General features: G+C 37.5%; 1 pseudogene; it reads left to right on the forward strand.

Moving 5' to 3' along the window:
* Positions 1-13,511: 13,511 nt before the first annotated feature.
* On the forward strand, positions 13,512-14,050 carry LOC114034238 (annotated as a pseudogene).
* The last annotated feature ends 637 nt before the right edge of the window (positions 14,051-14,687 follow it).

Consider the following 14,687-nt stretch of genomic DNA (forward strand, 5'->3'; position numbering starts at 1 on the left):
AAAGAGCATCAATACATTAACCAGTTCAAAATCTACATACCTATACCACCCACTAGATGACTAGACCATACCTCTTCATGATTTCCATATAAACATCACAAGAGACTTTGTCAAGTACAGTACTTTTCTAGAATCTAGATATACTATTTCTACAAGATTCACCTGAACTACTCATCTAGGAACCCTGTCAAAAAAGGAAATGAACTTAGTCTTGCACAACCTGATCTTGATAAAACCATACTGGTCTTTGTGATCATCACTTCTTTTTCATTGACCTACATTAAACACAGGGCAGCTAGGTGGTGCAGTAGAGAGAACACCAGCCTACAATCAGTTCATAAGTTCAAATATAGCCTCAGAGATGTACTAGCTGTGTGACCCTGGGCAAGTCATTTAACCCTGTTTGCCTTAGTTTCCTCAACTATTAAATGAGCTAGAGAAGGAAATAGCAAACCATTTCAGTATCTTTGCCAATAAAACCCCAAGTAGGGTCACGAAGAGTCTGACCCAACAACACTAAACATGCCATTAATAATATGTTCTAGAATTTTGGCAAGAATTTGAAAGTTCACTTGTCTAAAGCCTTCATTTCATTCTCCTCTCCTTCTGAAAAATGAAACATGCTCTTCTCCAATTTTGGGATAACTCAAAACCATCTCCATGGCTTTTCAAAGATCATTGACAGTTGCTCAGCAATTATGCTGACATAGTTCATTGGCCTAGGATGACATTATCCCACAAACCTGATGACTTGAACTCACAGGAGGATGCTTTCTAATACAGTGCTAATATATGAATTTGCCTCCTTCACCTACCTTTTGTTCTGTCACAAATTTATTTGCCTAGCAAGCCAGAGATGAACTTGGGAATTTCTAACACTGTTAGAGTGTTGCCTGAGCCAAAGTTCTATGTTCTCAGCTCCAGAAACAAGAAAGGAAGACAATTTTAGCCTGGAGTGATTTTATCTGACTTTTTTCACTTGGTGTGGTGGCTATGACTAGCTGTTAGCCAACTCTTACCATAAAAAAATTTTCTGGCCATTACCCCCTTACTTAATAAGAGATGGGGTAACCCTGAAGAGTTGATACCAAGAAACTGGTAGCAGTGAAGAGCTAACACTACACACCTACCAGCCTCCACAATCAACCAATATTTGGCAACTTATGTGCCAAGCAATTTCCAAGACACCAGTGAACAATATATCAATTTAAGATGCCACATTTTGTTAGAAGCAAACCCATATAAGCAACATGATAACATTACCAGATACTATGCTAAGCAATGAGAAAGTCCTGCCCTCCTGGAACAGAAATTCTAATAAGGAAAACAATATACAAATAACTAGTACATACACAATGATTTCAGAATAGATGAAAGGCAATCTGAGAGGGGAATGCACAAATAGCAAAGATAAGTATAAAGGCTTTCTGCTGAAGTTTGAGCTGAATCTTGAAGAAATCCAGGAAAACCAATAGGTGGAGGGAGATAAGGGACAGAGCAGAATGTTCTAGGCATGGGGCAAAGCACAGGCATAAAGATGAAAGATTTTTATAGACAGTTTCTCAGATAAAAGTTTCATATCTCAAATATATAAAGAACTTTTTCAAATCTATAGGAATATGAGTCATTCCCCAACTGATAAATGGTCCAAAGATATGAACAAGCAATTTTCCAATGAAATCAGAACAATTCATGGTCACATGAAAAATACTGTAAATAATTATTAATTAGAGAAATGTAAATTAAAACAACCTTGATGTATCATTTTGTGTCTATCAGATTGGCTAAAATGATTGAAGGGGAAAATCATAAATGTGAAGGGGATATGGAAGAATTGGGAAACTAATTCCCTGTTAGTGGAATTGTAAACTGATTCAACCATTTTGGAGAGCAATCTGGAATTATGCCCAAGAATAATTAAACTGTCTATATCCTTTGACCCAGCAATACCACTACTAGGTCTGTTTCCCAAGATGATTAGGGGACAAAAGAAAAGAACCTATATGTTCCAAAATATTTATAGCAGCTCTCTTTGTGGTGGTAAAGAACTGGAAATTTGGAGTATAGCTGTTAATTGGGGAGTAACCGAACAAGTTGTAGTATATGATCGTGATGGAACACTACCGTGCTATAAGAAATGATGATTTTAGAAAAACAGGGAGACTTGTATGAAATAATGAAGAGCAAAATGAACAGAACCAAAAGAGCATTTTATACAGTAACAGCAATATTTTTTTAAGAACAACTTTGAGTGACTGTCATTTTGACTATTATAAATACCCAAATTAACTATAAAGGACCTATGAGGAAAGATGCTATCTGCATCCAGAGAAATAACTGACAAATAGAAGTATATATAGAATGATTTTACATATATAAACATATTTGTGTCTAATGGTAGCCATCTTTAGAGTAAGTGGAAGGGGGAAGGAAGAAAAGAAAGGGGGAAAAGTTACATGATAATTTTATATATTTAAAAGGAATGGCAAGCTGTAAATAATATATTTGCAGTTTCATATGCAATTATCTTTTTTTTTCTATTCTACTATGTTGTGGAAATGCTTTTTTTATTTCTTAAGTTCAGGATGAAAAAAAAAAAGATAGTACAGTGTTCAAGGACCTGCCAGAAAATTTATGTAGCTAAATTGTAAAATGAGTGAAGTAGAATAAGATTTAAGAAGGCAGGAAAAGGTAGGAAGGAGCCACATCAAAGGCCAAAGAGAGGAATTTATATTTGATCCTAGAGGTAACAGGAAGCCACTGGAGATTATTGAAAAGAGGGATCATATAGTTAAACATGCACATTAGAAAAATCACCTTGGCAGCTGAGTGGAGAATAGACTAGAGTGAGGAAAGAAGTGAGGTCGGGAGGCCCATTAAACTATGTTCTTCAGTTCAGTTCAGGTGAGAGGTGCAAAGGGTCTCAACTAGGGTTGAGAGTAGAGAAGGAAACTTTTTCAAGAAGTGCTATGAAAGTAGAAACAACAAGATTTGACGAAGCGACTAGATACGTAAAGTGAGAAAGTTAAAGTCAAAGACGGCAGTGAGATTTCAGGACTGGGTGACTGGAAGGATGGCAGTGCTCTCAAAAATAATGGGGAATTTAGAAGGAAGTGGAGGGGTTGGAGAGAAATGAGTCTGATGTGTTCTAAGCATGTTTCCCCTCAACATATGTGCCCAGGCCACCAATGTTTTACTATATATTGTTATTGTTTAGTCATTTTTCAGTCACGTCCAGATCTTCTTGCCTCCCTCCTCCCCCTTTTAAGGTTTTCTTGGCAAAGATACTGAAGTGGTTTGCCATTTCCTTCTCCAGCTCATCTTATAGTTGAGGAACTAAGGCAACCAGGGTTAATTGACTTGCCCAGAGTCTAACAGCTAGTAAATGTTTGAGATCAGATTTGAACTCAGATCTTCCTGACTCCAGGCCCAGCGCTCTATCCACTGTACCATCTAGCTGCCTTTTGCTACATGCATATTCCTCCAAATGTGCTTAGGTCATTCATTTTCTTTATATTTGTGCCCCTCCGCATGTGGCTATATATATTCACTATGTGTATGCCCTTCTAAAAATGTTCTTTGATCATGCATGTTCTCTATGTGTAGGTTCCTCATTCATAATTCCTAAACATTCTTTCTCTTCCTACTAGCATGTAATCCTAGCGTGCATTTATAAGAATGCGTGCCCCACAATCAAGAGGAGAATAGTCTTTTGCTATTTTTCTTGCTATGCTATTTTGATAAATGTCTTTGTTTTGAACTAAATGTTTCCTAAGGCTTATTTAAAAAAAAAAAAGTAAGCACATAAGACCTTGTAAGCTAGGATTTTAAGTGAATATGAAGCTACACAGTACCTTGAAGCCACTAGTATAGCTATTCTAGGGATTCCATGTGTGAGCAGGGTTTGCCTTATGTGTGACAGCTGTAGGGGAAAAAAAATTATTGAGTGACTTGCTAGTTTACGAGATAGTCCCAAAGATTGGTCAGGGCCCTGCAAAGGCAATGACTATTGTCTATTGAGAAATTATTTTAACTCCTTCATGAGTGAGAGGAAAGGAAAGGTGAAAAGTAAAACAAGAGGACTTTAAGAAGAGCTCCTTCTTCAATTATAATAAGGCTGTTAGAGATAAATAATCCCTCAGACTATGACCCAAATGAGGAGGAAATTGGGTGCTGGTATCACTAGAAGGACAGGAAAAATCAGCTGAGTCTGTCTGTCCCAAGCAAGGAGGTCTATCCAGACAAAGGAGAGTTAACTCTAAAGCAGATTTTTTCTAGTCTAACACTTCAGTCATGGTGATACCTAGAGAACAGAAGGAACCCATCAAGTGTGGATAAAATGGGTGAGCCTAAGGCTGTGGGGCAATAATTTTCTCTCACCTAGACCATTGCAGCTGCCTCCTAACTTGGTTTCCCTGCTTCGAGTCTCTCTCAGACATCCTTCATCCAGAAGCCAAAGTGATATTATTTTTTTTGTTTGTTTTTGTTTTTTGTTTTTTTAGGCAATTGGGGTTAAGTGACTTGCCCAGGGTCACACAGCTAGTAAGTGTCAAGTGTTTGGTCTGAGGCTGGATTTGAACTCAGGTCCTCCTGACTTCAGAGCCGGTGCTCTATCCACTGCACCACCTAGCTGCCCCCCCCCAAAGTGATATTCTTAAAGCACAGGTCTGACCATGGCACTCTGCCCTTCATAAAGCTCCAATGGCTCCCATAGCTGGTGGTACAGTGAACAGAGCATTGAGCTTGGAGTCAGAAAGTCCTGAATTCAAATCTAGCCTTAGATACTTACTAGCTGTGTAGCCGTGAGCAATCCACTTAACTTCTATTTGCCTCAGTTTTGACAGTCATAAAAATGAGGATAATAATAGCACCTATTTCCCAGGGCTATTGTGAAGATCAAATGACATATTTGTAAAAAGGACTTAGCATAGTGCCTGGTACATAGTAAGCACTATGTAATTGTCTATTTCCGTCCCCTTCCTTCTCCCTTCTTTCCTTTAGGATGAAATGCAGATTCTCCTATATGGTATTTAAAGCCTTCTACCATCTACCTTTCGTTTGTATATTATTTTCCTTCACATACCATACTCTACATTCTCAACAAACTGGACTACTTGCAGCTCTTTACATACAACATTTTATTTCTCATCCCCATGCCCTTGCACAGACTGACCCCTAGACCGAGAATTCCCTCCTTCCTCACTTCCACTTTTAAGAATACCTTACTTCCTTCAAAGTTAAGTTCAAGTACCATTCCCATTTAGGGCCTTTTTTGGTCATTCCAGTTGCTAGTGACTCCCTCCAAAATAAATTGCATTATATTTATTCCGTATTGTGTATATGTGTTATATTGTATTGTATTTAATATGGGTACAGCTAGGTAGTGGAGTGGATAGAGTATTAGACCAGGAATCAGGAAGACCTGAGTTCATATCTGTCCCTAAACACCAGTTGTGTGCCCTGGGCAAATAATCTAACCTCAATCTGCTTCAATTTCATCATTTGCAAAATAAGGATCCTCATTATGTAATAATCCTTATTGTATAATAATTATTATAATACCTCCTGGTGTTGTTGAGAGGATAAAATGAGACAAAATTTTAAAGTGCTTTGCAAACCTTAAAGTGCTATATAAATGCTAGCTATTATTATTATTCCCGTTAACAGAATGTAAGCCCCTTGAGGGAAAGAGCTATTTCATTTGTGTCTTAGCATGCCTAGTACTTAGTACAGTGTCTGGCACATTATAGGCACTTAATACCTGTTCATTGATTAATTGATGGTGATAGGCAGCCTAGGCTAGAGGTAACCCCTACATTACCTAACACTGTGGTTGTGGAGGTACCTGGTGAACAGAGAGGGCTTAAAGAGCTTGGAGACAGTGATAGTCGTTCTGAACCACCCATCCACAAGCTCAAGATTGGGCTATTGTTGTTCAACCATTTTTCAGTTGAATCTGATTCTTTGTGACCCCATTTGGGGTTTTCTTGGCAAAGATACTGGAATGGTTTGCCATTTCTTTCTCCAGTTCATTTTACAGGGGAGGAAACTGAGGCAAACAGAATTAAGTAACTTGCCCAGGGTCACACAGCTACTAAGTATCTGAGGTGGATTACAACTCAGGTCTTCCTGACTCCATGCCCAGCACTCTATGCCCCCCCAAGATTGGGACTGCCGGCCAACAAGTTTGAAGATGATGATAGGCTCAAAAAAGTTATGGTAGAAAAGTTAAACCTATTAGTCCAATAACCAAGCTAATTTATAATAGTTTAAAGAATTTTCTAAATTGTGGAGTATGAACTCTTTGGGGGGGGGCAGAGGCTAGAGGACATAAAACAATGACCAAAATTGCTGCATATTTTTTAGTGCAACTCCTACATTTGGAAATCCACTTTTCCCCAAGTAAAACTGAAGTCCAAATAAAAGTTAACAAAGGCAAAATTAAATCAGTGGACGCAAAATAGTAGTAGGAGTCAGCTTACCTCAAGTCTTGGCCTGCTTGGGATCTGCCACCATCACCATTAATAAGCTGAGGCTTGGGGCAGCTAGGTGGCACAGTGGATAGAGCACTGGCCCTGGAGTCAGGAGGACTTGAGTTCAAATTCAGTCTCAGACCAGACATTAATACTTACTAACTGTGTGATGCTGGGCAAGTCACATAATCCCAATTGCCTTGAAAAAAAAAAAGAAATCAGCTGAGGCTTATGAATTGTGTCATAGTACTACTTGCTTTATTAGTTAGCTATAAACTAGAAACCTTGCTCAGAAGTGAAAAGTGCCATAATATCTATTATGTCAACAATATTCATTTTGATAAATTCACAATATAAGTTGGTTTCCAAAAAAAATCCTTTAAATTGTTTTTAATGAGAAAACTCAAGAATGGTTACAGAAAATCATTTGAAATTTTCAACAATTAAATTTTAATTTAATTGTCCCAAATTTTTCATTTCTTCTCATTTTTAAAAGTGAAAAAAATCCTTTCACGATGAACAAATAAATATGTAATGAGTTTGAAAATAAAATTCCCTGGAGCAATTGAAACTCATACCAGCAAAGACAAAAGTAGACAGTTTAAGTAGTAGAAACAAAGAAACACAAAGTAAATTCACATCCAGAAAATCACAGTACTGTCACTGATACAGAGGAAAGCCTATAGAGTTTTCTTTGTAATTATACTAGTTGTAGATAGTACAAAGCCTAATTAATAAAAATGATATCTTTAAAGTATATATGCAGAATATATTGGCAAAGCAAAAAAAATTTCAGACTTGAAAAAATTCTCAGACATCAAAAGAATTTCTTCAATCATATAAGGTTCCTTAAAGAACTGTTAACCAAAAAATGAATCAACAGGCATTTAAATGCCTACTATATATAAGGGATAGAAAGACAAAGTGAAACAGCGATGACAAGAACCTTACATTCTATCAGGTGAGCCAACATGTATCGATACAAAATAAATAAAATGTGTTTTAGGGGAAGAGAGTAATCACATTTTAGAGAATCAAGAAAGACTGCATGTAGAAAATGGCAGTTGAGCCAAGCCTTGAAGGGAACAAGGGGATTATAAGGGGCATAGTTGAGTAGGGAATACATTCCAAGCATGTAGGACAGACAGGACAAAAACATGGAAATGAGATATAGAGTACCCCATATGGAGAATATGTAAGAAGGTCAGTATTACTGGACCATAGAGTACATAAAGGGGACCAATGTATAACAAGGCTAAAGAAATAGATTGAGGCTTGAAAATCTTTCACTGCCAACCAATGTAGTTTGTGTTTGTTCATCGAGTATGCAGGAAGTTGTAAGTGTGAAAAACCTGATAAGACAAGAAGGAAAGAAATAAGTATTTATTAAGTTCCTACTATGTACCAGACACTGTGCTAAGCACTTTAAAATATCTCCTTTGATCCTCACAACAATCACGTGAGGTGTTATTATTATCTCTACTTTACAGGTGAGGAAGCTGAGGCAGACAGAGGTTAAATGACCTGCCCGGGGTCACACAGCAAGTAAGTATCTGATGCTGGATTTGAATTTAGGTCTTCCTACTGCATACCAGCATTCTTTTCTGAATCTAGGAGAAGTCACTAAGTTGCCTCTTAGAAGAAGCATTCATATATATGCAGCTATTAATATAGTAAAAATGTTGCATGGTGAATAATATGCAAAGCAACTTCAAATGGTTCCACTTGCAGAAAATATTATGATACAGAGAACTGTCTCCACATCTGCAGACTTTTGTCATCAACAAACTGAGAAACTGAAATCTTCCTATTTTGCATTACAAGAGGATGAAGTAACAGCTAATTAAAATTGTTTATTTGATTTGTATGTATGATATATTATTCAAATTGTTGTTAGAGATGATTTGTTACTTTGTAAACCTATTGATGGTAATGCCAAAGCAAGAGAAATTTTCAACAAAATTAACAGATTTGTTAAATGAAATTATATAATTTGAGACAATTGTATTCGTTTTGCTCAGACAGAACTTAATATCAGTATGAAACACCAGCACTATATAAAAATGGGGCCCTTGAGAACTTGTACACATTGTTTGTTAAACAATCACTTGTATCTAGAAATAAGAATGTAAAACTCCATGTGGCTTTTCAAATAGTTATAACAGTCATCAACTTCATAAAAACAAAAACAGCCCTTTGAAAAAAAAGACTCTTTGCAAAATTGTGTGATGATATGGGAGCAAGACTCTTCTCTGTTGTTGCAGATCATACTGGCTTTCTCATGCTAGAGAACTTTGAAATCTATAAGAGCAGAAATAATAAATTTCCATTTATTTTAATAATAATGATGAAGATGAATAAATTTATTTTATATGAAAAATTTCTATCTGAAACTTGTCTATTTGATATATATGTATTAAAATTAAGTACTCTCAATGTGAGGTTGTCAAATTCATACTCTGATCCAGAAAAGTAAAATGATTTGCATTTATGAAAATGTTAAAGTTATGAACAATGGAGCAGCTAGGTGATACAGTGGATAGAGTACTGGGCTTTGAGTCAGGAAGAGTTCAAATCTGGCCTCAGATACTTACTAGCTGTGTGATCCTGGGCAACTCAATTAACTCTGCTTGCCTCAATTCCTCATTTGTAAAATCAGTTGGAGAGGGAAATGGCAAAACACTCCAGTACCTTTGCCCCCCCCACAAAAAAAACAACCCACCCAGAATGGGATCACAGAGATGGACACAACTGAGCAATAGCAACAAATAAACAACAGATTTACAAAATGATTTTGTCATATTTTCTCATTTTAAAAATATTTACCCTATAAATGAATTAGGAAAAAAGGAAAGTCATGTTATTAACCACTTGGCCAATCTATATAAGTCTGATTTTATTTTAAGTGTCTGGATATTTCTAAATATGAATGAATAAGAAGTCTATTTGCCATGGACAATTTTATATTTGGTACATTTGAATAAAAATAGCTAATAGCCTTGTGATAGTGCTTTGAAATAAATATTTGAATCTGAAAATCTTATGTTTTGACTTGAAATGAATGAAAGAATTCATTGGTTAGTAATCAATCACCAACCATTTATTAAGTTCCTAATATGTACCAGGTGCTGCACTAGGAGCTAGGGATACAAAGACAAAATGAAATGTTCCTTTCTTTCAAGAAGCTTATATTCTATCAAGGGGAAACCATATTTACTTATATAAGTATACTCCCACTATGTGAAATAAATACAAGGCAACCTAGGTAGGGTAGAAACTAGCAATTCAAAGGCTGAGAAAAGACTTCATGGAGGTGACATTTGAGCTGAGTTTTGAAGGAAATGCAGGATTCTAAGGGGCAGATATAAAGACCATTTCTAGTATGGCTGACCACTAGCACAAAGTCACAGAGTCCGAAGATGGATTGTCACTTGCAAGGAATGTCAAGACCAGTCTGGTTGTACCCTGGTGTGTAGTAAGGGGGGTAGTGGATAGGAATTTAGAAATTTAGGTATAGTCAAGGTTTGGAAGGTCTTTAAAAGTCAAACAGAAAATATGTAGCCATTGAAGCTTATTGAATAGAGAAATGACCTGTTCCTTCTTTCACTTTAGGAAAATCACTTCAACAGCCATTACAGGGTGGATTAGAGTGAAGAAAGGAGTGAAATTGCAGAAGAGCAATTAGAAGGCTATTGCAGTAATCTAATAAGGAGATGATGAGAGCTGGCAGCTAGCCAAGTGTAAGAGTTGTGGAGGTAACGCAAGATTTAGTGACTGATTAGATATATGACAGGAGGGAGAGGGTGTGGTCAAGGATAACCCTGAGGTTACAAATCTACGTGACTGGAAGGATGGTGGTGCCCTCAACAGAAACAGTGAGGTTCAAAAGACTTTTTTGGATTTGGGAGAAAGATATTAAGTTCTGTTTTGAACATGTATCTGAAACGCCTCTTGGGAATCCATTTTAAAATGTTCAGTAGTAATTTGGAGGTTATATATGGAATTCTAGAGAGAAACTAAGGTGAGGTATATTGATTTATTAGTCATCTGGGTAGATGTGATCATTAAACCTGTGTTAGCTAATGAAAGAGAAGATTGAAACTACCACCATCCATTATACTTTTTGATGTGAAACATTCTTCTGGTGTAGCTATTATAAAGACATAAAACTTATCTCAATGAATGCTTGAAAAATAAGTAGCAATTTTGCCAATAAAAATATTCCCTATGTATGTGCCTTTCCTTAAATGTTCCCTGTTCACATATTTTTTCTATGTCTATCTCCATCTATTCATGTTTCCTGGGCATTCCTGTTAAGTACATGTGTACCCCAACAATCAGGACCCTTGCTGACATGTTCCCTATTTATGTGCCCTTAATGAATAACTATATTTACTCACTCTTCACATCTGTTGTGTGTGCCTGTGTGTGAGAGAGACAGAGACAGAGACAGAGACAGAGAGAAACAGAGAGACATAGACAAAGAGACAAAGACATGGAGAGAAATAGAGACAGAGAGAAAGCCCCACGTTTTTGAACAGGATGTTCTAGTGTTACTGTTATTACTGTGCTATTTCACCGTGTGCTTTAGCTTTGAAATTATTTGGTCCTGGAGTGGAGACTGAAGGAAAAAAAAAATTAACACCTCAGTGGGCACTCATTGGCTGTGGTTTCCAATGGATGTGATCCATAGAGTATTTGAACTTATGATAGTTATCCTGGGAAGCTCATAGAGGAGAGGTAAGTGACCCAGTTCTATAAATAAAATATGCTTAATGCTAAAAATTATCTTGAAAAAAATGTATTTTTAGATAATTTAAAATGTACTTCTGAATCTTATAGTGTCTCTAGAACATCATTTATCCTTTATCACTGTACTGAAATTCACTAGAAACACCAATATTGTTTTCCAAAACTCACAAGGCCTTTCTTGAAATCCAGGGTAAAGATTTCCTGTATACAGGCAACTCAAAATCAAACAGTAAGCACTTTGAGAGAAACGAGAAATTCAGAAAGGAACTGAATTAATGAAAGGTATTTGTTCTGAAGTCCTCAAAGTATTGTTAACATGAGACATGAGGTAGGAATCAATGGGTTAGCATTAGAGCTGTAAGTAGACTTTCCTATGCTTAGGGCAAGAAGCAGAAAAGGCACCCTGAATTGGGGGTGGGGCAGAGATGAGACACTGAAGCAAGGGAAAAGAGGAAGAACACATCCCTGTAGATTGATAGTTGCTTCCAATCCAATGCAACATAATCTAATCAAACCAGCATTTACTAGGTGTCCACAATGTGCCAGGTACTATACCAGCCCGGGATCCAAGGACAAAACAAACAAAAAAACAGTTCCTACCATCGAGGTATTATATTGTATTGTTTTCTAATACAAAATAACTAAGTACACATAATAATTTGAGGAAAGAGAGAGCACAAAAACAAAAACAAAACCAAACACACACACACACACACACACACACACACACACAAAGAGAGCACTAACAACTGAAGGATAGGAAAAGTTTCCTAAAGGAGATAGTACATTAAAAAAAAAAAGAAGAAGAAGAAAAAGGGCAGCTAGGTGGCACAGTGGATAAAGCACCAGCCCTAGAGTCAGGAGGACCTGAGTTCAAATATGGACTCAGACACTTGACACTTACTAGCTGTGTGACCCTGGGCAAGTCACTTAACCCCATTGCCTAGCCAAAAAAAAAAACCACACACACACACACAAAGAACAACAACAACAAACAAAACAACAAACTAAAAAACAACAACAACAAAGAAAATAAGGAGATAGCACATAAACTGAGCCCTAAAGGAAGCTAAAGATTCTGACAGGTGGAAGTGAGTGAGGTTTGTTTTTCAGGGATGGGAATAGCCTATGCAAAACCGTAAGATGGCATACCAAATTTGGGAAGAACAAGAAGACCAATTTGGTTGAAACATAGAGAATATGAAAGGAAATAATGTGAAATAAGTCTATAGGTGGAGATTACAGATAGATTTTAAAGGACTTTAAATGCTAAGCTGAGGTTTGTTTTTGGTTTGGTTTGGTTTGGTTTTTATTTATCTGTGGAGTAATAGGGAGCCATTGAAGAAGGTTCCTAAGTAATAGAAGAAAAAGTTTTGAAGAGAGTTGAGAAAGAGGTGACATTCTGAGTTTTGTTTTGGGCATGTTGAGATATCTTTAGGACATTCAGTTTGGAGGACTGAAGCTCAGAGAAGAAACTGGGGTTGGAAATAAAGCCCTTTGAGTCATTTGCGAAGAGATGATAATTAAACCAATGACAGCTGATGAGATCATGGAGTATAGAGACTGAAAAGATATGAAGGCCAAGGAAGTACCTTTGGGTGACGCCCAAAATTAAGAGGTGAAATATGGTTTGCTTATAAGCCAGCAAAGCAGTTAAACAGGTAGAAGAGCAGGGAGATGGTTGTGCCACAAACACTAGAGAAAAAAAGATAAACCAGGTGGAAACAATGTTCAGCAATGCCAAATGCAGCAGACTGAGAAGGATGAGGACTGAGAAACCATTAAATTTGAAGATTAAAAGACTTTTGGTAAACTGTGAAACAACAGTTTTAGTTAAGTGATAAGATCAGAGGCCAGACAGCAAAGGGTTGACTGAGTAAGAAGGGAGTAAGTAGAAGCAATTAATGTAAGAAGCTTCTTGCTGGAGTTTGGCTGAGAAAAGAAGAAGAAATACAAAATAATAGCTTAAGGGGATGGTAGGGCCTAAAAGCCTTTTTAAAAATGGAAACATGATTCCATGAGACATCAAGAAACAATAAAAAGTCAAAAAGAATGAAAAATAGAAAAATGTGAACTATCTCATATGAAAAACAACCAACTTGTAAAATATATCAAGGAAAGATAATTTAAGGAAGTGCTGTTTGGGAGGGGAGGCCAGGGCTTCGAGGGGTCGCGCTCTCGGGATCTGCGGCTGTCCCCGCTGGAGGGCGGTCGGGGTCTCCGGTGCATCCTGGGAAGCTAAGCTGTCTGGGTCCGCTTCCTTCTCTGCGGCGTTAGGAGGCAGCCGTTGCCATGACAACCCAGGCAAGTTTGGTGGCAAACCGAGGCCGCCGTTTCAAATGGGCCTTTGAGCTGAGCGGCCCTGGAGGAGGCAGCAGGGGCCGAAGTGATCGGGGAGGTGGCCAGAGAGATTCCATGTATCCAGTGGGTTACCTGGACAAGCAAGTGCCAGATACCAGCGTGCAGGAAACAGACTGGATCCTGGTAGAAAAGCGTTGCTGGGACGTTGCTGGGACATTGCTGGGTCCCCTCAAACAGATCCCCATGAACCTTTTCATCATGTATATGGCAGGCAACACTATCTCCATCTTCCCCACCATGATGGTGTGTATGATGGTCTGGCGGCCCATTCAAGCTCTTATGGCCATTTCAGCCACTTTCAAGATGCTGGAAAGTTCAAGCCAGAAGTTCCTCCAGGGCTTGGTCTATCTCATTGGGAACCATGAGGTCCATGGGGCTGCTGACTACACATGCATCAGATTGGTTGGCTTTCATTGAACCCCTCTGAGAGAATAGAATTCAGTGGTGGTGGGCTACTCTTATAATCAAGGGAAAACGTAAATTGGTGCCTCTCTCACACTTGGATCCCATTTGATTTTTGTCACTTGTCCCTTCTCAGTAACACTTTAGTCTGTTCTATTCTGCAAAGGTCTCCTGTGCTGAAAAGAAGAATCAAAAAACTTGTTTTCTCAAAGGTAAAAAAGAACAAAGCTAATAGGGTTGGAGTACCAACAAAGAAAAACTGCAGAGCTGCTCCTGGCCGAAAATAATGTAAAAAACTTTATTTATGTTTCCAAAACAGAGCAAAAACAACAATCAAAACCATAATTCCGTGTAAACAAAAGAGTGGCTGCTTCAGCCTCTCCTCTCAATAAATTAAACTGCTCAGAACAGCTCTTGGAAAAGAAAAAAAAAAAGAAAGAAAGATAATTTAAGGATTATTTAAAAAGCCATAATTAAACAAATTTTCACATTTCACATTTCAAACAATTATTAAGGAAAATTGCCCACACATCAAAGAATTGGAAACTGAAGTGATACCCATCAATTGGGAAATGGCTAAACATAATATGGTATATTATTGTGATGGAATACTAATGACAAATGGGTTCAGAATGGGGGAATGGGTTCAGAAAAACTTGAGAAGACTTATATGAACTGATGTAAAGTGAAGTGAGCAGA

Source organism: Vombatus ursinus, unplaced genomic scaffold (genome assembly GCF_900497805.2).
Source record: "Vombatus ursinus unplaced genomic scaffold, bare-nosed wombat genome assembly UNPS02008685.1, whole genome shotgun sequence".
NCBI classification, from domain to species: Eukaryota; Metazoa; Chordata; class Mammalia; order Diprotodontia; family Vombatidae; genus Vombatus; species Vombatus ursinus.